The sequence below is a fragment of the Notamacropus eugenii genome, chromosome 6 (assembly GCF_028372415.1).
Source record: "Notamacropus eugenii isolate mMacEug1 chromosome 6, mMacEug1.pri_v2, whole genome shotgun sequence".
In the NCBI taxonomy this organism is placed as follows: domain Eukaryota; kingdom Metazoa; phylum Chordata; class Mammalia; order Diprotodontia; family Macropodidae; genus Notamacropus; species Notamacropus eugenii.
Genome location: NC_092877.1, coordinates 249,276,372 through 249,300,536, shown reverse-complemented (window position 1 = coordinate 249,300,536; position 24,165 = coordinate 249,276,372).

The following is a 24,165-nucleotide window of genomic DNA, read 5'->3' as shown; positions in this document are numbered from 1 at the left end:
TTTCTTCTTTGAAAATATCAATGCAATTGATAAATGCTTATTTTATCTTGTTTTTCAATGAGAAAAAATCAAATTCATTGAACCGGAAATTACAAGATTAAATTAATGTTCATGGAATTTTTTAGTGGAATCAAGTAAGAGAAATATAGGCTCTCTTGTCTATTTCTGGTTTTTGTAATCGCTTCCAAATTTGTCTGCATTGTCTTCTGGGTAAAAAGAGGCATTGAGTTTAAATTGTAAGGAGAAATTTCCTTATTGCTTTTTTTCAATTAAATTGAGTATGGCGGTCTTGAGACCTAGAGGATGTAACTTAAAAAATCTATTCATGAAACCACTGTTATAAGATGTGACCTGATGTTTTTGAATCCATTATGCAGTTTTCCCATAAGAGAGACTATAAGTTTATAGTAAGTATTCGTGGAAAAATACTAATAATAATATTATGAAGTTTAATATAGTGGTGTCCCCTAAATAATATTTTATTTACCTCTCTATTTTTTCCATGATAAAAACTATCCTTCATCAATAATATTTTACCCTTGCCCTTGATATGCAACTCAGCCAGCTTCAAGGAAATTGATCAAGATCTAAGAATAAGAATCTCACCCTCAGAGTAGCACTTTGAAGTACACTCTTTCCGCTGAAAGGATCCATGCTTCTTTCTTCCCTCAATGCAACCCTGCCATTGTATGAGTTTTACTCTCAATGTGTATATTTGAGCTAGATATTGGGTTCCCTTTTCCTCTCTCCTTTTCCTCCTCTTCTATATCACTTGCAATAGAAAGTAAGATCTAAGAATCAAGGTAAGCTTGATGTGGTCATATCAAAGATGACAAGTTTAAACACAGGCATCTCAAATATCAGTGGAATAAAATGGACAAGGAGTGAAATTAATTTAGATGATCTCTGCACATATTAATGTGGGTAAAAACCCGTAGAAGAAATGAAGTACCTCTTAGCCAATAAAAGGGAGATAAAAATTGTATTAGAGTATAATTTTTAAAAAATGACTAGTACCTGTTCAAATTCAAGGCAAACTGTTCAACAATACAGCAATGCAAATCTGTACTCCACTGATCCTGAAGACAGCAAAACTGATCACTTCTATGAAAATCAAAAAAATCTTCCTGAATAAGAGCTAAGCTTGGGCCTGGAATATAAAATGAAACAGGGCAGAGACTAATAGGGTTCTGTCAAGAAAAATCACTTGTTAGACCTAAACATATTTTAGCAACCCAAGAGGCAACTCCACACGTGGCTATCACCGTGTAGTCAATATTTAAATTTGATTGATTATACACTTTACAGCCTAAGGTGAAGAAGCAATATACAGTCAGTTAAAATTAGACCTGAAGCTGATTGTGGTTCAGATTATGAGTTTATTATTGTAAATTCACACTTAAATGGAAGTAGGAAAAACTTTCAGAATATATAGGTAGGAATTAAATAGTACCCATTATATATATGAAGTAGAGGTGATGAATAGATTTAAAGGATTAGACCTAGCAGATAGAGTGCTTGAAGATCTATGGACAGAGATTCACAATACTGTACAAGAGGAAAAAAAACAAAGAAAATGAAGAGCAAGAAAGCAAAATGGATGTCTGATGAGACTATAGAATTAGCTAAGGAAAGAAGGAAAGGAACAGAAAAAGGAGAAATGAAACAGACTGAACTGAATGCAGAGTTTCAGAAAATAACAATGAGAGACAAAAAATATTCTTAGATATTTCAGTGATGACTTGTTCAATTTCTTTTCCAGAAATATGGTTATTTAAGCATTTTATTTCCTCCTCTGTAAATCTTAGCAATTTTATTTTTGTAAATATGCATCATTTCATTAAGATTGTCAGATTTGGGAGGCAGAGCCAAGATGGTGGAGTAGAAAGACACACATATGCTAGCTCCAAACCCACAGCCCATAAAATATCTGTAAAAAAGAATTCCCAAAAAATTCTGCAGCAGCAGAAGCCATAGAACAACAGAGTGGACGAGATTTCTGTTCCAGAGAGCCCTGAAAACCCCTCAAAAAAAGTCCATCACACTGCAGACCCAGAGCCGAGCCCAGCCCTGCCGTGGCCAGGCAGCACCTAGAGGAGGAGATTTGAGCAGGCTTCAGGGACAGAATCTCCAGCTGCCACGCAGGTCCCTCCACCCACGGGCCCGACAGGTTGGTGAGAGGGTCTTCTCGGCTTGCCAAGAGGGGAGTGGGGTGCTCCCATAACTCAGGCCCCCTTGGGAGGCACCAGCAGAGGCTGGAGCAGACCAGGGCTCCCCAAGCAAGCAGGAGTCCAGATCCGACCTGAGCACCTGAAATTAATCTCACACTGAATAGCAGCCCTGCCCCCACCCAGAGCCCTGAGGCTGCGAAGCAGCATTTGAATCTCAGACCCCAAGCGCTGGCTGGGCAGATCTAGAGGCAAAGTGGGTGTGAACAGAATATGCAGAAGGCAAGTCACTAGCTGGGAAAATGCCCAGAAAAGGGAAAAGAAAATAAGACTATAGAAGGTTACTTTCTTGGTGAACAGGCATTTCCTCCCTTCCTTTCTGATGAGGAAGAACAATGCTTACCATCAGGGAAAGACAGAAGTCAAGGCTTCTGTATTCCAGCCCACTCAATGGGCTCAGGCCATGGAAGAGCTCAAAAAGGATTTTGAAAATCAAGTTAGAGAGGTGGAGGAAAAACTGGGAAGACAAATGAGAGACATGCAAGCAAAGCGTGAAAAACAAGTAAACACCCTGCTAAAAGAGACCCAAAAAATGCTAAAGAAAATAACACCTTGAAAAATAGGCTAACTCAATTGAAAAGAGGTTCAAAAAGCCAATGAGGAGAAGAATGCTTTCAAAAGCAGAATTAGCCAAATGGAAAAGGAGATTCAAAAGGTCACTGAAGAAAATAGTTCTTTCAAAATTAGAATGGAACAGATAGAGGCCAATGACTTTATGAGAAACCAAGAAATCACAAAACAAAACCAAAAGAATGAAAAAATGGTAGAGAATGTGAAATATCTCATCAGAAAAACAACTGACCTGGAAAATAGATCCAGGAGAGACAATTTAAAAATTATGGGCCTACCTGAAAGCCATGATCAAAAAAAGAGCCTAGACATCACCTTTCATGAAATTATCAAGGAAAACTGCCCTGAGATTCTAGAAGCAGAGGGCAAAATAAGTATTCAAGAAATCCACAGATCACTGCCTGAAAGAGATCCAAAAAGAGAAACTCCTAGGAACATTGTGGCCAAATTCCAGAGTTCCCAGGTCAAGGAGAAAAAATATTGCAAGTAGCTAGAGGGAAATAATTCAAGTATTGTGGAAATACAATCAGGATAACACAAGATCTAGCAGCTTCTGCATTAAGGGATCAAAGGGCATGGAATAGGATATTCCAGAAGGCAAAGGAACTAGGACTAAAACCAAGAATCACCTACCCAGCAAAACTGAGTATAATACTTCAGGGGAAAAATTGGTCTTTCAATGAAATCGAGGACTTTCAAGCATTCTTGATGAAAAGACCAGAGCTGAAAAGAACATTTGACTTTCAAACACAAGAATTAAGAGAAGCATGGAAAGGTAAACAGCAAAGAGAAGTCATAAGGGACTTATAAAAGTTGAACTGTTTACATTCCTACATGGAAAGACAATATTTGTAACTCCTGAAACTATTCAGTATCTGGGTACTGGGTGGGATTACACACACACACATGCACACACACACACATATACACACGTAGAGACAGAGTGCACAGAGTGAATTGAGGAGGATGGGATCATATCTCAAAAAAATGAAATTAAGCAGTGAGAGAGAAATATATTGGGAGGAGAAAGGGAGAAGTGGAATGGGGCAGATTATTGCTCATAAAAGAGGCAAGCAAAAGACTTATTAGTGGAGGGATAAATAGGGGAGGTGAGAGAAAAACATGAAGTTTACTCTCATCACATTCCACTAAAGGAAAGAATAAAATGCACACTCATTTTGGTATGAAAACATATCTTACAATACAGGAAAGTGGGGGAGAAGGGGATAAGCAGGGTGGAGGGGGGATGATGGAAGGGAGGGCCGGGGGAGGAGGGAGCAATTTGAGGTTGACACTCATGGGGAGAGACAGGATCAAAAGAGAGTAGAAGTAATGGGGAGCAGGATAGGATGGAGGGAAATATAATTAGTCTTATACAACACGACTATTATGGAAGTCATTTGCAAAACTACACAGATTTGGCCTATATTGAATTGCTTACCTTCTAAAGGGAAGAGGTGGGGAGGGAGGGAAGAAGAGAAGTTGTAACTCAAAGTTTTAAGAACAACTGTCGAGTACTGTTCTTGCCACTAGCAAACAAGAAATACAGGTAAAGGGGTATAGAAAGTTATTTGGCCCTACAGGGCGAAAGAGAAGATGGAGACAAGGGCAGAGAGGGATGATAGAAGAGAGAGCAGATTGGTCATAGGGGCAATTAGAATGCTCGGTGTTTTGGGGTGGGGGAGGGGACAAAAGGGGAGAAAATTTGGAATGCAAAATTTTGTGAAAATGAATGTTAAAAGTTAAATAAATAAATTAATTAATTTAAAAAAAGATTGTCAGATTTATTGGCATACAGTTTTGCAAAATAGTCCTTATTTATTGTTTTAATTTCCTCTTCATTGGTGGTGATTTCACACTTTTTAATTTTTGATACTATCAATTTGGTTTTCTTCCTTCTTTCAAAATATATTCTTTATTTATTTTTTTGGTTTTCAGCATTCACTTCCACAAGAATTTGAACTAAAATTTTCTGCTCATTTTTTCCCACCCCCCCACTTCTGAACAGTATGCATTCCACCCACCACTTCCTCCAGTCTCTCCTTCCTTCTGTTAATGTCCCTTCCTCCATTACCCTCCCCTCTACTTTCCTGTATGGCAAAATAGATTTCTATATCACATTGCCTGTACATCTTATTTTCCAATTGCAAGCAAAAAAAAAAATTAGTATTCATTATTAAACCTTTGAGCTCCACATTCTCTCCCTTCCTCCCTTCCCATCCACTTTCATTGAGAAAGCAAGCAATTCACTATAGGTCGTATATGTGTAGCTATGCAAAACACTTCTATAATAGTTATATTGTGAAAGACTAACCACGTTTCCCTCTGTTCTATCTGGACCTCCATTTATTCCATTCTCTTCCTTGATTCATCCTCCCACATTAGAGTTTGCTTCTGATTATCCCCTTCTAAAATCTGCTGTCATTTCTATTATCATTCCTCTCCTATCCCCTTCCTCCTGTCTTCCCTCAGGGTAAAATATATTTCCATATCTAATTAAGTGTGTGTTATTCCTTCCTCAAACCAAATTCCACACGAGTTAAGGCTCACTTTTTCCCTTTCATCTCCCCACTCCCTCCCTCCACTATGAAAGCTCTTTCTGTCCTCTTATATGTGAGATGATTTGCTACATTCTACCTCTCCCTTTATCTTATTTCTAGTACATGCCATTCAAAACTACATTTTATTTTTGTAGGTATTTTCCCTTCATTTTCAATTCACCATGTGCCATATAAATATATGTTATGCGTGTATATGGATATATCCCTATACACACATATACACATGCACCCATGTTAATATACATACATACACATATCTAATGTACACACACATACAAACCTACATAGATACATACGTACACACACACACACACACACACACACATATATTCCCTTTCACTATCTTAATACTGAAAAAGTTCTCATGAGTTACAAATACCACCTTTCAATGCAGAAATGTAAACAGTTCATGACTTCTTTTTCCTGTTTACATTTTCATGTTTCTCTTGATTCTTACATTTGGAAGTCAAATTTTGTATTCACCACTGTTCTTTTCAACAAGAAATGTGGAAGTTGCCTATTCCAATGAAATTCCTTTTTTCCCCCAAAAGTATTATATTCAGTTTTTCTGCATAGACTGATATTTGCTTTTAAACCTAGCTCCTTTGACCTGTAGAATATCATATTCCAAGCCCTTTGGTCCCTTAATGTCAAAGCTGCCAGGTCTTGTGTTATCCTGATTATATTTCCACAGTATTTGAATGATTGCTTTTGGGTTGCTTACAATATTTTCTTCTTGAACTGCAAACTGTGGAATTTGACTACAATATTCCTAGGAGTTTTCATTTTGGGGTCTCTTTTAGGAGGCGATCAGTAAATTCTTTACATTTCTATTTTAACCTCTGGTTCTAGAATATCGTTGCAGTGTTACTTAATAATTATTTGGAAGATGATGTCTAGGTTCTTTTTTTGATTGTGGTTTTTGGGTAGACAAATAGTTTTTAAATTATCTCTCCTGGATCAATTTTCCAGGTGAATTGTTTTTCCAGTGCATTGTTTCAGATTGTCTTCTATTTTTCATTAATTTCTTGGTTTCTCATAAAGTCATTAGCTTACATCTGTTCCATTATGATTTTTTAAAGAATTACTTTCTTCAGTGAGCATTTGGTCCTGCTTTTCCATTCGACCAACTCTGTTTGTTAAAGCATTCTTCTCTTCCTTGGCTGTTTTGAACCTCTTTTACAATTTGAGTTAGTCTAATTTCAAAGATGAAATTTTCTTTGTCATTTTTTGGGTCTCCTTTAGCCACATGTTGACTTGTTTTTCAAGATTTTCTTGCCTCACTCTCATTTTTTTTTCCACTTTTTCCTCTACCTCTCTCATTTGATTTTTAAAATTCTTTTTGAGCTCTTCCATTGCCTGGGACACCCGCATAATTTTTTGGAGGCTTTGGAAGTAAGAGCTTTGAACTTGCCATCTTTCTCCAGTTGCATGCTTCAGTTTTCCTCTAATTGCACGTTTTCTCTTCCTCATCTGAAGGGATTGAAGAAAATATGTTTAAGTAAGAAAGGAAGCTTCTATAGTCTTACTTTTCCCCCCTTTGGGGCAGTTTTGCAGCAAATAATTGACTTTTTTGGCCTTTTCTTCAAGTGAAGTGTATACTACCCAGGGCATCAGAGTTTTTGTCCAGCTGTTATCTGAGATATCTTTAGAAACCTGCAATTTCTCAGTTCATCCAAAATTACATAGTCAAGGAAGAGGAGTTTCCTCATCCTCTGGCCTGTACTCTGGTTTATGAGCATCTCCAAACATTCTTTCCTGCCCTGAAACTGAAAATAAGCTTCCCTTTCTTCAGCTGCCACCTGCTCCACCACATCTGCACTTCTTCTTACCCCAAGAACACTACTCAGGACTGAGACCCAGATAAGTTGCTTGCTTTCCCCAGGGTCTGAAGAACAAGAGCTCCAGAAGTGACTCCTACTGAGGCAGTGCCTGCTACCACACTTTGAGTGGTGCCGGGCTTGGTGCTAGACCACAGTTCCCTCTCATCCAGGTGAAAGAGCTTTCTCACTGACCTTTGAAACTGTCTGTGGGATTTGTGGGAAGAAAAATCTAGAAACTTGGCAGAGCCAAGATAGGGGCGTAGAAAGATGCATATACTCTAGTACTTCACCCACAGCCCACAAAATACGTGTAAAAAATTACTCTCAATAAATTCTAGAGTAGCAGAAGCTACAGAAGAACAGACTGAAAGAGATGTCCAGCCAAAGGCAACCTGGGATGTTAACAGGAAACATCTATCTCATGGGATGCTGAGTGGAGCGCATCTCAGCCCTAGCCAAGCAGCACTGTGAGGAACAAGACCTGAACAGACCTCCATGGCAGAATTTCCAGCAGGGAGGGTCCCAGATCCCTCAAATCACAACAAAAAAAGCTCCAAAGGTCAGTGTGGGAGGGTTTTCATAACTGGAGGAGAAGGGATCAGGGTCCCTGCAGCACTGGCCCCAGGCAGCAGCAGAGGTGGCTGCAGTGGCTGTGGTGGCTGTGGAAGCAGCCGGAGTGCATTCTTCAGGCAGCTCTGCTTAAAGTCTCTGGAGTAATTGAGCAGCTGATTTGAACTTCAGCTCTCAGTGGCACCCCTGCTCCCACCCAAAGCTCCTGGGGGAATTGAGCAGCTGATATGAATCTCAGCCTTGAGTGCAGTACTGGGGGGAGGAGGAACATTAGGACCCTCCTCTTGACAAAGGATTCAGAAAGCAAGTAACAGGCTGAGAAAATGCCCCAAAAAGTGGAAAAATATAAGACCATACAAAGTTACTTTCTTGGTAATAGGCATCTCCTTCTATCCTTTCAGATGAGAAAGAACAAGATATACTGTCAGAGAAAGTGAAGGCTTCTGCCTCCAGTACCTCTAAAATGAATATGAAATGGGTTCAAGCCACAGAAGAGCTTGAAAAGTGAGTTAGCAGCTTGAAAAACGAGAACCAAAACAATCCTGAGGAAAATACCACCTTTAAAAATAGGTTAACTCAATTTGAATAGAGATCCAAAAAGCCAATGAGGAGAAGGAGGCATTAAAAGCAGAATCAGCCAAAAGGAAAAGGTTCAAAAGCTCACTGAACAAAATATTTCTTTAAAAGAGCGACGAGAGTTCAGGGAAGCTAATGACAATGAGATAAACCAAGAAGGTGAAAAACAAAACCAAAAAATTGAAAAAATAGAAGATAATGTGAAACATCTCATTGGAAAAACAACTTACCTGCAAAATAGATCCAGGAGAGACAATTTAAAAATTATGAAACCACCTGAAAGCCATGATCAAAAAAGAGCCCAGACATTATTTTTCATGAAATTATCAAGGAAAACTGCCTTGATATTCTAGAACCAGAGTGCAAAATAAATATTGAAAGAATCCAACAATCACCTCTGAAAGAGACCCGAAAAGACAAACTCCTAGGTATATTGTGGACAAATTTCAGAGTTCCCAAGTCAAGGAGAACATATAGAAAGCAGCTAGAAAGAAATAATTCTAGGATTGTGGAAATATAGTCAGGGTAACACAAGATCTGGCAGCTTCTACATTAAGGGATCAAAGGGCTTGGAATGGGATAGTCCAGAACTCAAAGTAACTGGAATTAAAAACAAGAATCACCTATCCAGCAAAACTGAGTATAATACATCAAGGGAATAAACGGTCATTCAATGATATAGAGGACTTTCAAGCATTCACGATGAAATGACCAGAACTAAATAGAAAATCTGACTTTCAAACATAAGAATCAAGAGAAACATTCAAATGTAAATAGGAAAGAGAAATCATAAAGAACTTCCTAAAGCTGTGCTATTTACATTCCTACATGAAAAGATAATATTTGTAACTCTTGAGATTTTTCTCAGTATTTGGGGAGGTGGAAAGATTATACAGACACACACACACGTATATAGATAGAGAGTACAGGTTGAATTGAATTAGAAGACCTGGTATCCATAAAAAATAAAACAAAATTAAGGGGTGAAAGAGGAAAATATAGGGAGGAGGAATGGATAAATGGAATGGGGCAGGCTATCACACATAAATGAGATAAGAAAAATCTTGTTCAATGGAGGAGAAAAGGAAGGAAGTGAGAGAGGAAAAGTGAAGCTTACTCTCTTCACATATAACTTAAGGAGGGAATAAAATGCTCACCAAATTTTGTATGAAAATCTATCTTGCAGTACAGAAATGTAAGGGAGAAGGGGGCAAGTGGGGTGAGGTGTGTAATAGAAGAAAGGGCAAATGGTATCAGGAAGAAGCTAGAAGTAAAGATTTTTGGGAAGGGACAAGGTCAAATGAGAGAATAGGAAAGAAAAAGGGGGGGTACAGGGTAAAATGGTGGGCAATATAGTTAGTCTTACACAGCGTTAATATTATGGAAGTCTTTTGCAAAACGACACTTATATAGCCTGTTTTGAATTACCTGCCTTCTCAGTGAGGATGGGGAGGGAGGGAGGAAGGGAGAGTAGTTGGAATTCAAAGCATTAGAATGAATATTGAGAATCATTATTGCATGTAACTGGGAAATAGGAAATACAGATAATGGGGTATAGAAATTTATCTTGACCTGCAAGAAAAGAGATGATGGGGTTAAGGAAAGGGTGGGGTTTGATAGAAGGGAAGATAAATTGAGAGAAGGGATAATCAGAATGCAAGGTATTATGGGGTAGAGGGAAGGGAGAGATTGGGCAAAAAATTGGAACTCAAAATTTTGTAGAAATTAATGTGGACATCTAAAAACAAAAAAAACAAGTCAATAAATCAATAAATGAATTAATAAATAAATAAATACATGAATGAATAAATGGGCAAGTAAGCAAGCAAATAATTAAATAAATAAATAGGCGAGTGAGTAAGTAAGTAAATAAATAAGTGGGTGAGTAAGTAAGCAAACAAGCAAACAAAGAAATAAATAGATAGATAAACAAACAAATAAACAAATAAGTAAAGAAGGAAAAAAAAGAAAAATCTATAAACCACAACAGCTGCCCATGACTCGGTGCCCTGAAACCTGCTTCAGTCCTATGTGCTGGTGTGATCCATGCTGGGTTTTGCTCAGCTCTGAGTCTGGTGTGATAGACCCTTCCTGTCAGCCTTCTAGCCTGTCTTGTGCTGGAAATCTGTTTCCATCTCTCATTTTGTAGCTTCTGCTGCTCTAGAATTTCTTTAGAATAATTTTTATAGATAATTTAAGGGGTTTGGTGGGAACCATGCGAAGGTCAGTGCTTCTATTTCGCTACCTTGGGACTGTCCCCTTATTTTTTTGTTTGTTTGTTTTTGTTTTTTTTAAAAATCAAGTTGACAGAAGATTAATTGATTTTACTTTTTCATAAATTCAGCTCCTACTTTTATTTCCTAGTTCAATAGCTCTTAATTCCAATTATATTAATCCCTCCTTTGATTTTCAGAATTTCTAAAGTGTTTTATAATTGGAGCTTTTTAATTCATCATTTTTCTGGATTTTTTTTTTAGTTGCATGCCCAGTTCATTGATGTCCTCTTTCTCTATTTTATTCATGTAAGAATTAAAAGATATAAAACTTCGCCTATGAACTTCTTTCACTGCATCCCATAAGTTTCAACATGTTTTCTTATTATTGTCATTCTGTCATACGAAGATAGTGATTGTTTTTATGATTTATTGTTTGACCCACTAGTTTTAGGATGAAATTATACAGTTTCCAATTGATTTTTAGTCTATTCTTCCCTGGTTCTTTATTATATGTAATTATTATTGCATTATAATCTGAATATTTATATCTTTCTGCAGTGAATTGTGACGTTTTTATGTTAGGTACTATGTACGGTTGAGAAAAAAATGGATATTTCCTTCTATCTCCATTCAGCTTGCTCCTTAGTTTTATCACATCGAACTTTTCTAAAATTCTGTTCACCTCTTTAACTTCTTTCTTTTGTAGTTAGATTCATATAGCACTGAGAGTGGAAGGTTGAGTTCCCCCATTATTGCAGTTTTCTTGTCTATTTCTTCCTGTAACTCCACCAATTTCCTCCCTAGGAATTTGGATGCTATACCACTTCCTGCATGTATGTTTAGTAATGATATTAGATCATTTTCTATGGCACCTTTGAGCAGGATGTAATTTCATTCCTTATTTCTTTTGATTGGATCTATTTTTGCTTTTGCTTTGTCTGAGATCAGGATTACTTCCCCTACTTTTTTTTTTTTAATTCAGCTGAATTACAATATATACTGCTCCAGCTTTTCAGCATTGTTATTTCTGTATCTCTCTGGTTCAAATGTGTTTCTTTTAGAAACTTCTTCTAGGACTGTGGTTTTTAATCCACTGTTCTATCCACTCCCATTATATGGGGGAGTTCATCCTATTCACATTCTCAGCTATATCATTCTCTCCATTCTATTTTTCCCTGTTTGTACTTTTTTCTTTCCTTTTTCCTTTCTCCTCACCAGTGTTATGCTTTTGACAACTAAATATACCCTCCATTCTATCATCCTCCTTCCCATTTCTTTTACCTTTCCCGCACTAATTCTTCCCTACTTTAAACTCTTTTTTCTAAACATCCCCACTCTTTTCTTTTCCCTTTTCCCTCTTATGTCCTAGATGAGGAGATAGATTTCTATACCCGATAGAGTGTGTATATTATTTGATATCTAAGTCAAGTCTTAGAGGCAGCGAGGTGGTGCAGTGGATAGAGCACCAGTGCAGGAGTCTGGAGGACTTGAATTCAAATCTCACCTCAGACACTTGACACTCACTAGCTGTGTGACCTTGGGCAAGTCACTTAACAACAATTATCTCATCTTCGGTCATCTCCAGTCATCCTGATGAATATCTGGTCACTGGATTCAGATGGCTCTGGAGGAGAAGTGAGGCTGGTGACTTGCACAGTGCTCCCTCACTCATAGCAAAGTCAAGTGCAAGTCATGTCATTATTTCTCTGATGGCATGGCCTTCTTTGACAACGAAGGACAAACACACACACACACAAATCTGATGAAAGTAAGATTGAAACAATGCCCACCTCCTGTAATGCTAATGTGATATCCAAGCAGCCACTATAAACATTCATATGTATTTGCAGGGTAAATTCACAAAACATGAACAACTTTCTTCCTCAGAGATGAAATCAAGATATTTATTCAGATACTAGAAAGGCAAATAGACCATAGTAACAAAGAAATTAATACATACCACTAATCCAGGGAGCACTGATTTCCACAAGCCTTTCCTCTGATAGGCCTCTCCACAAACAAGGTCCCCTATGCCAAATTCCTCCCACTCTCACTTGTGGTAGAAGTTCTACTTCAGATCTTCCTTGCTCTGTCCCAGGTCTACCTCTCTCACACTTTCTTCTTGCTCCACACTTCCTAGTCTAGCCATTTGACAAGCTCCTTCCACTGTCAGTTCCATATGACTTAGGCTATGATCTAGATCAAAGTTCAAAGCAGGTCACATGAATCTATTAAGGGACAGGGAAGATAGTCATATTGCCTTAATATTACATTCTGCCTCAAGGTCTTTTGTGTCTATTAAAACGGCAGTGCGATTTCAAGTGTAACTGATATCAACAAAACTGAACAACAATATAACAGAGATAACCCAAAATAAACACATAAAACAACATTTTAGGGTGGAGGCTTGAGCACAAGCATCCTATCATTCTCTCCTCAAATGAATATAGCCCCAAATTACTTGACCTAAGGGGTGAAAGTCTCTTGCTCTATAACTACTTCCTGCTGATACTGGACATAGAGATGTCCCTGCCTCGAGAGGTCCCATTTGAGGGGTTAATTCTTTTGCTGGTATCTAGAACTTGGTCAATGCCAGATCCAAAGGTGAATCATGACAGTCTTGAACAAAGGGAGAAGTTCAGCTTAAGCAATTAGTCATTTAAAAGTGGAAGGCACTAAGCCAGCAGGATAGAAATCTAGCAAGCAGGTTAAACAAATAAACAAAGGCCAAAAATAATAAGGAGACAATAACCAGAGGCAGGGTAAATGCAACTTTAGTCAAGCTTCTGTAGTCCACCAACACACTAGAACTGCATTAATTCCCATCTTCCGTACTGCAAATTGGTATCTTCCCCCAGGCAAAATTAAATTCATACTTCTTAATATATTTATCCCAATGACGTGTTTGGGAATGGGTACAATTAACAGAGTATATTCATTCTTTGGGGATTGTCCAATATTCATCATTAGTTTATCTTATCTGGCTGCTATTTCAGCCCCTCACAGACCTGTGATGGTAATAGAAGTTCCATGTTCAAATTTATTAAGGTTTCCATATATAAAGGGAGGCCCTTGTCCCATATCTATTAATTCCCTAGCTACAGGAGTTGATACATTTTTTCAGTATGTGGTAAAACTGATATGGGATCTGTAATTTCATTTATGTTCTTCTTTAATCTGAGCTGGGTCTTAGCCAATTTCTTATTCTCCCTGAAGGTCTGACAAACTTGAATACAATGATTCAGGACAATCTGTAGGGGCAGTTCTTACTCTCTACTCCATCTAATATTATGTCCTTTTTCTTGGAAAATTTTATATGGTTCATTAATTGGAATACCATCTCTTCTTCCAAAAATCTATTCCTGCTTCTAATAAAGTAATAAGCAATTCTTTCCTTCTGAATCTTTTCTGACTGAATCCACTGGCTATTGACTCTTCTCTCTTGAGGAAATTTATTTTTTCCACATTCCCCTAAGTCACCTAACTGTGCAATTTTATTGAACACCTCTGAAAGAGGGTATTTTTTTCTTCAATTAGTAGAATCAAAATTATTTGCTTATGAGCAGGAGGAGCAGACTTCAGTATTATATTTCTATAAGAAACTGTGCAGTGAGTGCTGTAATACATGTCTGCATCTCCAGGAATAATTAGAATTTTCATTACCTCTTCCCTTAACTTTCTCATACAGTCTCTAAGTAAATACTAGGATCTATCTTCATCAGGCCACAAAGAGTCAGTGGGACACTGCCTGTTGCATCCCTTGGCAGCTAAATCTAACAAATTAGATCCATTTTTCCTCCTTTAATATGGTAATACCTAAAAGCTTGTACAAAATGATTCTGAGTAACACCTGTAAATTTCAAACAATCTGGTTTGTCTACTGATACTGCTCTGGCCCCATTGTCACTGATTCTAAATGTTCAACATACTGACTGTTCTCCCATTTTGGGGGGGTAAATGGAATTAAACTATCTATGATCTCCTCCTAAGAAAAATTTTCAGTTACTTCCATAAATACTTGTGGCACTCTTGGTTTTCCTGCTTCTTTCATTTTATTGGATGATCATCCACATTCCTAAAAGCCTCCTCATTTGATTTTTACTTTTCAGTTTTATCTAATATGTCTTCCTTTCAGGTGTGTGGGCACCAATCAGAGCCCACATGTGTAAGGGTTGCATGAATCTTCCTTTTGTTAACTTTTATCCTTTTTTTTGTCTAAGCTAAACTAACACCTGCCTTTTCTTCTACCACCTGATACTTTCTAGCTTGCTCTTCTAAAGGAAAATTCAGATACTGTAGCATAGAAAGCTTCTCATGCAAATTAGCTAACTCCTTTTTCAGGTGAACCTTTTCTTCCAACAGTATGTCTACTTTTAAACATAATAAAATAACTTGTTAACAATGCTCATTCTCTTCTACCCAGTCCTGATATTTCTTTCCCTTGTTCTATTGATATTCTGCTCAAACATCTTTATAAATTTCTAGGTTCCCCCTTCCATAGCCTTGGTTTCCCATTTTCACAAAATCTTGTGCTTTTATCCCATTCTCTTACCACAGAACAATAAAGTAAATCCTCCTTTTCCTTTTCTTGGGCCTTGTTGTTCCTTGGTAGAGACCAACAAGCAACAGGTAAAACCAAACATGAAATAACTGATTGGTTTAAGATTGGAGAAGTAGTACGGTAATGCTATATATTGCCACTATATTTATTTACCTTATTTTCACAATACTTTATGTGTGATGCACAAATGAATGAATGTAAAGCTGGAAGTAAGGTTGCTTGGAGACAAAACAAATAATCTCAGAAATGCAGACAATACTATTCTGATGGCAAAAAATGAAGAGGAAGTCTCTTGATAAGGAAGAAGGTGAAGTTTAACAGAAGGAAAAAAAAGGCCTTATCCACTAGTCTCACCACTTCCTGGCAAACAGAGGGAGAATACTTGAAAACATTGTTAGATTTTATATTCTTGAACTTACAGATCACTGTAGATGGCAACAGCATCCATGACATTAAAAGACACTATTTCCTTGGAAGAAACCTTGTGGTAAATCTAGATAGAATACTACAAAGCAAAGACATGATTGCTGACAAAGGTCCTTATAGTTAAAGCTATAGTTTATCCAGTAGCTGTATATGGCTGTGAGAGTTGGACTATGAGGAAGGCTGAGTGCCACAGAATTGACATTTTGAAGTGTGATGCTTAAGAAGACTTTTGAGAGCTCCTTGGATTGCAAGCAAGTTAAATCAATCAATACTAAAATAAATTAATTAAGGTTATTCACTGGAAATGGAAATATTGAAGCCAAAACCTATGTACTTTGTGGACATAATGAGGAGATGGAGCTCGTTGTAAAAGACCTGGTGTTTGAAGAGATTGAGGGCAAAAGAAGAGAATGGATGAAGATGAGACAGATAAATAGTATCAGATACAGTGAACATGTACTTGATCAAACTTAGAGAAATAGTGGGGGATAGAAAGGCCTTGCGTGCTTTGAACCTTGACATCGTGAAGAATGGATATGACTGAACAATTGAGCAACAAGCACCACCACCACAACAGAATAAATCCACAGGGAGTATAATTTCCAATTTGAGCCTAAAGCATCCTTCAAAGTGATGTGTGGGATGATTATGGGTGAAAAATTCAGGATGACATCAAAATGAAGGAGAAAGAAAGATTTGAGAAAATGTAACTTGCTTTAAATTGTGAAAGTTTCTCTGACATAAACCTTCTATTTATAATTGAAACATTTTTTTCTTGATGATTCTATAGGGCAACGAACCATGTAAAACCATTATCTCTAAGGAATCTACATTACAAATGAACTAAAGAACATTGCAAAAATATGTGGTAGGTGTAATTTAGATGCAGCCTTTTAATAGTGATAATTTGCACAGAACAACTAGAGCTAAAAATGATCAAGGAGATTTGTGTTTTCAAAATAAAGTAGAGAAGTCACACAGTAAGGGCATGAAATGACATTAGTTTCTTTGTTATACACATGAGTTATACAAAACATTTAATTGAAGGTCTCAAATATAGTTTTGACAGATTTTTAGATATGTTTTGATAGATTTTTATTGGGGTACAGGATAAAAGCCCTGGATTCAATGTGTTATGCATTACTTAAGGGACTGCCAACATTAACGAGATCAAGAATCCTTCAACATATTAAACATTACACAAACATGGTAACAATGGAAATACAACAAAAGAGAATGAAAAGAAGACAAAACTGATTATAGTCATGCAACTTATTTGCTTTCTATTATTTTATTGCATACCTAGGAAAATTATAAATTATGTATTTACATAGTGAGAGTCTGTCAGCAAAATTTAAAACAGTGGGTAGAAGTTTCAGAGAGACAGATTTTCAGCTCAATAGAAAGAAAATCCTCCTAACATTTCGTTCTTCTAAAAGACAACTAGGTTATGTAAGAAAACACTGAATTTCCTATCAAACAAAAGATGTATTCAAACATAAAACAAATAGTCATTTATTAGAGATGCAATTGAGTCAATTCTGATTTAAGTAGAAATAGGACTGTTCTATTCTCAGATTACTTTAACTGATAAGATACTGAAATTTCTTTTATAATCCTCCCCAAGTGTCTTTCAATTGAGTTATGCCACTAGAAATTGATTCCCTTATTAGTATCCTGCATATATAAATATGAAAAGAAGAGAAAGAAATGCCACATCATGTTCCTCAAGATATGTTTATCAAGTGCTCATAATGTGCCAATCCACATATGTGCAATATAATAACCATTGTACTGTAGGAAACCATCCTTGTCTTTCAAGAGCTTACATTTTTCTGGAGGAGTACAGACAGATGAATGAGGAAGGAAAACAATTTCTACACAATAAGGAAGTGTGAAATATAAACTACAAGAATGAAGAAGAATTTTGGTAGGAAACACTAACAACTTGGCAAATCAGAAAATATGGTTTGTTTGTTTTTTTTTGTATGTAGGGGCATTTATGTTGAGCAGCAAAGGGAACTGGGTTTCTCAGAGGCAGAGATGAAGGGAAAGAAGATTCTAGTGGCTGGGGAGAAAATATTTCTACAAAAACATGAGGCAAAAAGTGGAATGCCATGTATAATAAACAGTAAGCAGGAGAGTTCAAGTGGGTTATATAAAGTATATAGGGGAATATTGGAAAATTAATCTAGAAAAAATAGGTACAGAAAAATTTTAAAGACCTTGAAGTGTCAAATAGAGGAGTTTGTATTTTATGCTAGAGCCCACAGGGAGCCAGTGAAGCTGCTTGAGAAGGGAAATGGCATGACTAAACCTGTGTTTTAGGTGATATAATAGAGTAGTTGTGTGAAAGACAAATTGGAAAAGAAGAAGACCAGATTTAGGTTGATCAGAGAGTAAGCAGGCAATTATAATAATCCAGGCAATAACTATGCCACCTTGAATCAGGGTGACTGTGACGTGAGTGAAGATAAAATATAATTATCATGACTTGGCACATAATTTTATATGAGTCTCAATTAGAGAAAGGCATCAAAGTTCACATATTAATACCTGAAGTCCAGTTGACTAAAGGAATGGTAAGGCAACTAAACATACATTAAAAAGCTTGTAGAAGTGACAGAATTAGGGAAAAAAGATTATATTTTGTTTGAAAAATAAATATTTTCAGTTACAAAAATTATCTGTTTGGGTTTGAACTTCTGGAAGCCAAGATGGTGGAGTAAGCAGTAGATCTCCTTCTCTTGTATACACCTCCAAACAGCGAAAAACCACAAAATAACACCCCAGAACAAATACTCGAATAGAAAAGCCAGCAGAAAGTCTTTTATCCAAGGAGGCTTGGAAGATCAGCAAGAAAGGTCCATGTCACTGAGGTAAAAGGGGAACACATTCTAGGAAGCATCTCAGCAAATCTGCAGAAATCCCGAACTCAGCAAACCAGTGGGAGATCACAAGTCCCAGTGCAGTAACTGAGAAACACTAGCACCAGGACCCCTCATGTGCCTTTGCATATTTTGGAGAACAAGCAGATTACAGCTCCAAGAACCACCACATGTTTCAGCACAGCTCCAGGTGGATGAGTGGGCGTCATCTGGTGGCCAGGCCTCCACATACTACAGCATTGTCCTGGGCAGGCAGGTTTCCTATGACTGGACCGCCACATGCTTCAATGTAGCCATGGGGAAACACAGAAACATAACACCTAGCCTCAGCACTTGCCAAACACCACTACTGAGAGCCCAGCTCAGCACCAGGTAAGATTCCAGACCCCTATAGTCTCCAGCAGCATCAGCCACCCTTTACCCCCACCTCAACACAGAAACAAACAAGAACATCCCCTATGGGCCTCAGAGTAACATCAGCACAGCACCACATAAACATCCAGGGATGCAGCCCCTGGCACAAGAAGTCTAAGATACAGCCCCTTAGAACCTGGGAACAAAAATCAAATTTAAAAGAAAGGGAAAAGCCTCCCTCCCACAAAACATGAGCAAAAGTCAGCAATAAAAAGGAATCTTACCATAGAAAGTTATTATGGTGGCAGGAAAGACCAAGACACTCACTCAGAAGAAGACAACAATGACAAAACACCTTGGGCAATACACAAAGAAAAGAAGAAAATGATTTCAATTCCAGAAAGAACTCATGGAAGAGCAAGAAAAGAAGCTTAAAATCATAGAAGACAGAATACATACATACATACATACATACATACATACATACATATATATAACTGGGAAAAGAAATGAGAGGAATGCAAAGGAATTATGGGGCGGAAAGAGTCAACAGCTTGGAAAACTGCTTAAAAAGTAGTGTTGGCCAAAATGGAAAAGGAAGTACAAAAGCGAATTGAGAAAACACCTTAAAATTAGAATTGAATAAGTTGAAGTTTGCTCTCTATGAAGCTTGATGTCTATGAAATATCAAAATCAATCAAATAAAATCAAAAGAATGAGAAAAGGAAGAAAATATAAAATGCCTTAGGGGTAAAACAACTGACATGAAAAATAAATTCAGGAAAAATAATATTAAAATCAGTGGACCTCCTGAAAGCCATAATGGAAAGAAGACCCTGGACAGCATCTTTAGAGCAAGTATCAAATAAATCTGCCCTGATGTACTAGAATCAGAAGACACAATAGGCATTGAAAGAATGCATTGATCACCTCAGGAGACTCCAAAATAAAACCCCCTAGGAAGATTACAGCCAAATTCCAGAGCTATTAGATCAAGGAAAAAGTATCACATGTGGCCAGAAAGCAAAAAAAATAAAATATCAGGGAATCACTATCAGGATCAGACAGGACTTGGCAGCTGCAACATTAAAGGAGCAGACATCATGGAACATGATATTCTGAAGAGCAAAGAAATTAGAACTACAACAAAGAATAATTTACCCAGAATAAAATAAGCATAATACATCAAGAGCAAAAATGGTCATTCAATGAATACAGGAATTTCAAGACTTCATAAGGAGATCAGAAATAAACAAAGAAATTGATCTCCAATATTAAGACTCAAGAGAAGTATAAACAGGTAAAAAATATATATATAAGGGATTCAATAAAACTAAATTGTTTCTATCCCTAAATGGGAAGATGATATTTGTAACTCTTAAAAATTATATCCCTAACAGTACAGAGAAAAAGGCAGATATGTAGAGTGAGGGTATGAGTGTAAGTTGAATTTGAGGGAATGACATAAAAAGCATAAGGTATGACAAAGATACATTGGGTACAGGAGGAAGTGAGAGGTATGTTGGGGTGAATTATCTCACATGAAGAAGTGAGAGAGATCTATAACAGTGAAGAGGAATATGGGAGTTAGGGTAGCGGGCATTGCTGGAACCTTACTCCCATCAGTACTGGCTCAAAGAAAGAATAATATTCACGGTCGGATAAATATAGAAATCTGTCTTACCCAACAGTGAAGTAGGAGGGGAGGAAATAAAATAAAATGGAGGAGGGTTGGGACAGAAGATAGGGCAGATCCAGAGGGGAGATAGCAGAGTCAAAACACTGGTGAGTCTGGAAAAAATGAAAAGAGAGAGATGACAAAAAGGAGAAAAAATTAGATGGAGGGAAAAACAAAACTAGTAATAATAATTGTGAATGTGAATGGGATTTCCTCTTCATTAAAACAGAAGCGGATAGCAGAGTAGATAAAAAATGCATAATATACATGTTATTGTATACAAGAAACACATTGGAAGCAGAGAGACACACACAGAAAGATAGGGGATTGTAAAACAATCTACTACACTTCAGCTGAAGTTAAAAACAAAACAAAACAAAACAGGTGTAGTAATCCAGATCTCAGATAAGCTAAAAGTAAAAAAAGATTAAAAGGTATAAGGAAGGAAAGTACATCTTGCTAAAAGGTACAATAGACAATAAAGCAATCAAATTAGAAGAGCAAAGCATAGTCTATCGATAAGACCTATGAGAAGTGGAAGAATTCATGATGAAACAAGAGATAGAGAAAATTACAGAATGTAGTACAGATAAGTTTGATAATATTCAATTGAAAAGTGTTTTTACGAACAAAACCAATGCAACCAAGATTAGAAGAAAAGCAGAAAGCTGGGAAACAATATTTACAGTAAGTATCTTTGATAAAAGTCTCATTTCTCAAAATATATAGAGAAGCTATTTTAATTCATGAAAATACAAACCATTCCCCAATTGATAAATGGTCAAAGAATATGAATAGGAAGTTTTCAGATGAAGAAATTAAAAATATCTATAGGCACATAAACAAGTATTCTAAATCACTTTTTCATTGAAGAAATGCAGATTAAAACAACTTTGAAATATTAATTCACACAAATTAGTTTGTCTAATACCTAAAAAAAGGGAAAATGATAAATGTTGGAGAAAATGTGAAAAAATTGTGACACGGTTGAAGTGTTTTTCTAATTGAGAATTCATCTAAACATTCTGGAGAGCAATTTGGAACTATACCAGGGCAATCAAACTGTGCATGCAGTTTGAAACAGAAATACCAGTACTAGGTCTAAAACCCAAATACATCATAAAAGAGAGAAAAGGACCAACATGTGCAAAAATATTTATATTTTCCATTTTCATGGTGGCAAAATATTGGAAACTGAGGAGATGCCCATCAATTGGAGAGTGGCTGAACAAGCTATAGTATATGAAAGTAATGAAATACTATTATGCAATAAGAAATGATGAAAAAGCAGGTTTAATAAAAAAATCTGGAAAAAACTTGTACAAACTTATGGAAAGTAAAATGAGCAGGATAAAAAAGAAAAAAAAACCACTGCAAGAAATTTCATTAACATCATGTGATGATCAACTATGAATGACTCAACTTTTCTCACCAACACAATAATCCAAGATAACTACAAAGGACTCATAAAGAAAAATACTATCCACATTCAGATAAAGAAGTGATGGATTCTGGAAGCAGACTGAAGCATATTTTTCACTTATATTATTCTTCCTCATGTTTTTATCTTTTGATATTCCATAACCATAATGAATATGGGAATATGTTTTATATGATAGCCAATGTATAAATTATATCAAGCTGTCTAATATTTTTAAAAGAGGGAAGGAGAAGAATGGCAGGAGAAAAATTGGAATTCAAAATCTCTGAAGAATGAATGCTAAAAGTTTTCTTGATATGTAACTGTGGGAAAAAAATAAGACATTATTTAGTAAAACCATTTTATTAAGGAGAACCATGCTTACTGAACAAACCAAAGAGACACAGTAAAGGGTCAAGTGCAGGAGGTCCATTGATTCAGGACTCATAAAATTTACAGAAAATCCATTTACAAGATGATTTTGACTGAATTCAGGTTCAACAAATGATGCTCTTCTCATTTAGGTAAAATAAAGGCATCTAAGAATTTAATCCTCATTTAAACACAAGAGAATCTATATAAGGGTGCTTCAGAGAAACACAGAAGAACCAAATGAGTCTATTCAATCCATTTGCCTTTCAATCCCACAAGTTCAAATTATAAGAGAGCAATTACATTCTGAGGGCATACTGGGATTCAAAGTCAGTCACTAAAATTACCATGATCTATATCATTTGGGACCATGGCTCAAGGTCAACACTACTTGGTCTCATAATATATAAATAAAATATAATCAAAACACTGAGAAGATAGATTTTTTCTTCTTTTTAAAATATCCTCTATTAAAAAAAAAACAACTATTCATTATAAATTGGAGGAGTGATCATTCAATATGAAAGTTTATCAGACTTTCCTTGGAAAATATATTTGCGTCATTTTTGTTCTGTTTTGCTAAGAGTAATCTTTTGTTGTGTGTTCAGTTGTTTTGTATTGACAGCTGTAATGCAAGTTCCCAGATGAGCATTTATTTGATAGTATGTACAAAAGTTCTATTTAGCGGGCTTGAATTTAAGCCTACAATTTGAAGAAGCAAACTATCATATCCCTGCAGCTTGATGGTCTTTGTGTCGATTGTAATCCTCAATAACTTTTCAGGCTTAGAGAGCCTCAATTATTTGCATTATTGCTGGAAGAATCTTCTATGTTCCCTCAAATTACTCGAATAATAGCAATAGAGAAAATAATAATGCTTTGCCCAGAATTACCCAGATTGTCTGTCTACCCTTCTTTATATGAACAGGAAAAAAAATACTTTATCTATTACTTTTTTAATATATAAACGTAGGATATTCATGTTTCAAAATTTACCATTGATTTAAAAGAAAATGACTACTTTCTCTTTCTCTCCCTCTTTCTTTCAGTATTATAGGAATAGAGGGAATTTATGAGCCAAATAAAGAGAAACCACCATCCAGATTTTGGGGACAACTTTTGAGCAAAGAGATGGGATATAGAGTGTATTGTGGCAAACAGAGAGAAAACCTCAGTCACAGAGTACAATGACATTGGAATGATAGTTTGGGTGAATTTTTGGAAAGCAGAACAGAGATGTTTATATTATAGAGGAGATATGAAGCTATGGGATATTTTTGGTTAGGTAAGTGATGTAGATTGGTGATTAAAGATAATCATTTTGGCAGCATTGTATATAAGATCAACACTTATCTGGGAACGCATTTTAAAATTTTCCATACAAAACAGCTGAAAAATCTAATACAAGTTATTCATACCTCTACCATTCCATCCATAACACAAATTTTCATTCACTTTAGGGGATTAACTAACTAGCCACCCCTAGTTCCAAACATTCAAATTCATCTCAACACTCACAATCTTCCTAAAGTATCTTTTACAAATTAACAAATCAGATGAAGTTAGATCTATAAGCTTCTAGTTATAGGACTTTTGCCTTTATTCAAGGTAAACAAACTCTCTCTTTGGTTATAAAGCATTTTTCTTTAACTACATTGTTTCCTGGCTTGTAAAATTAGTACCTAGAACTGTCTGCAAAAAATAATAATGAGTGGAGATGATCTTTCTTTCAAGATAAGTATATAATACCATATGTTATCAGGGTAATCTTCAATTCCACAATGGGTGAAGAGTAAAGAAGAAAGATGATATTCTCTTAGATAAATGAACACAGAATCATATAGCTTGAAGGGACTTCAGAAGTCATCTAGTTTAACTTCTTCATTTTACATGAGAAAACTGAATGACAGGGAGATAAACTA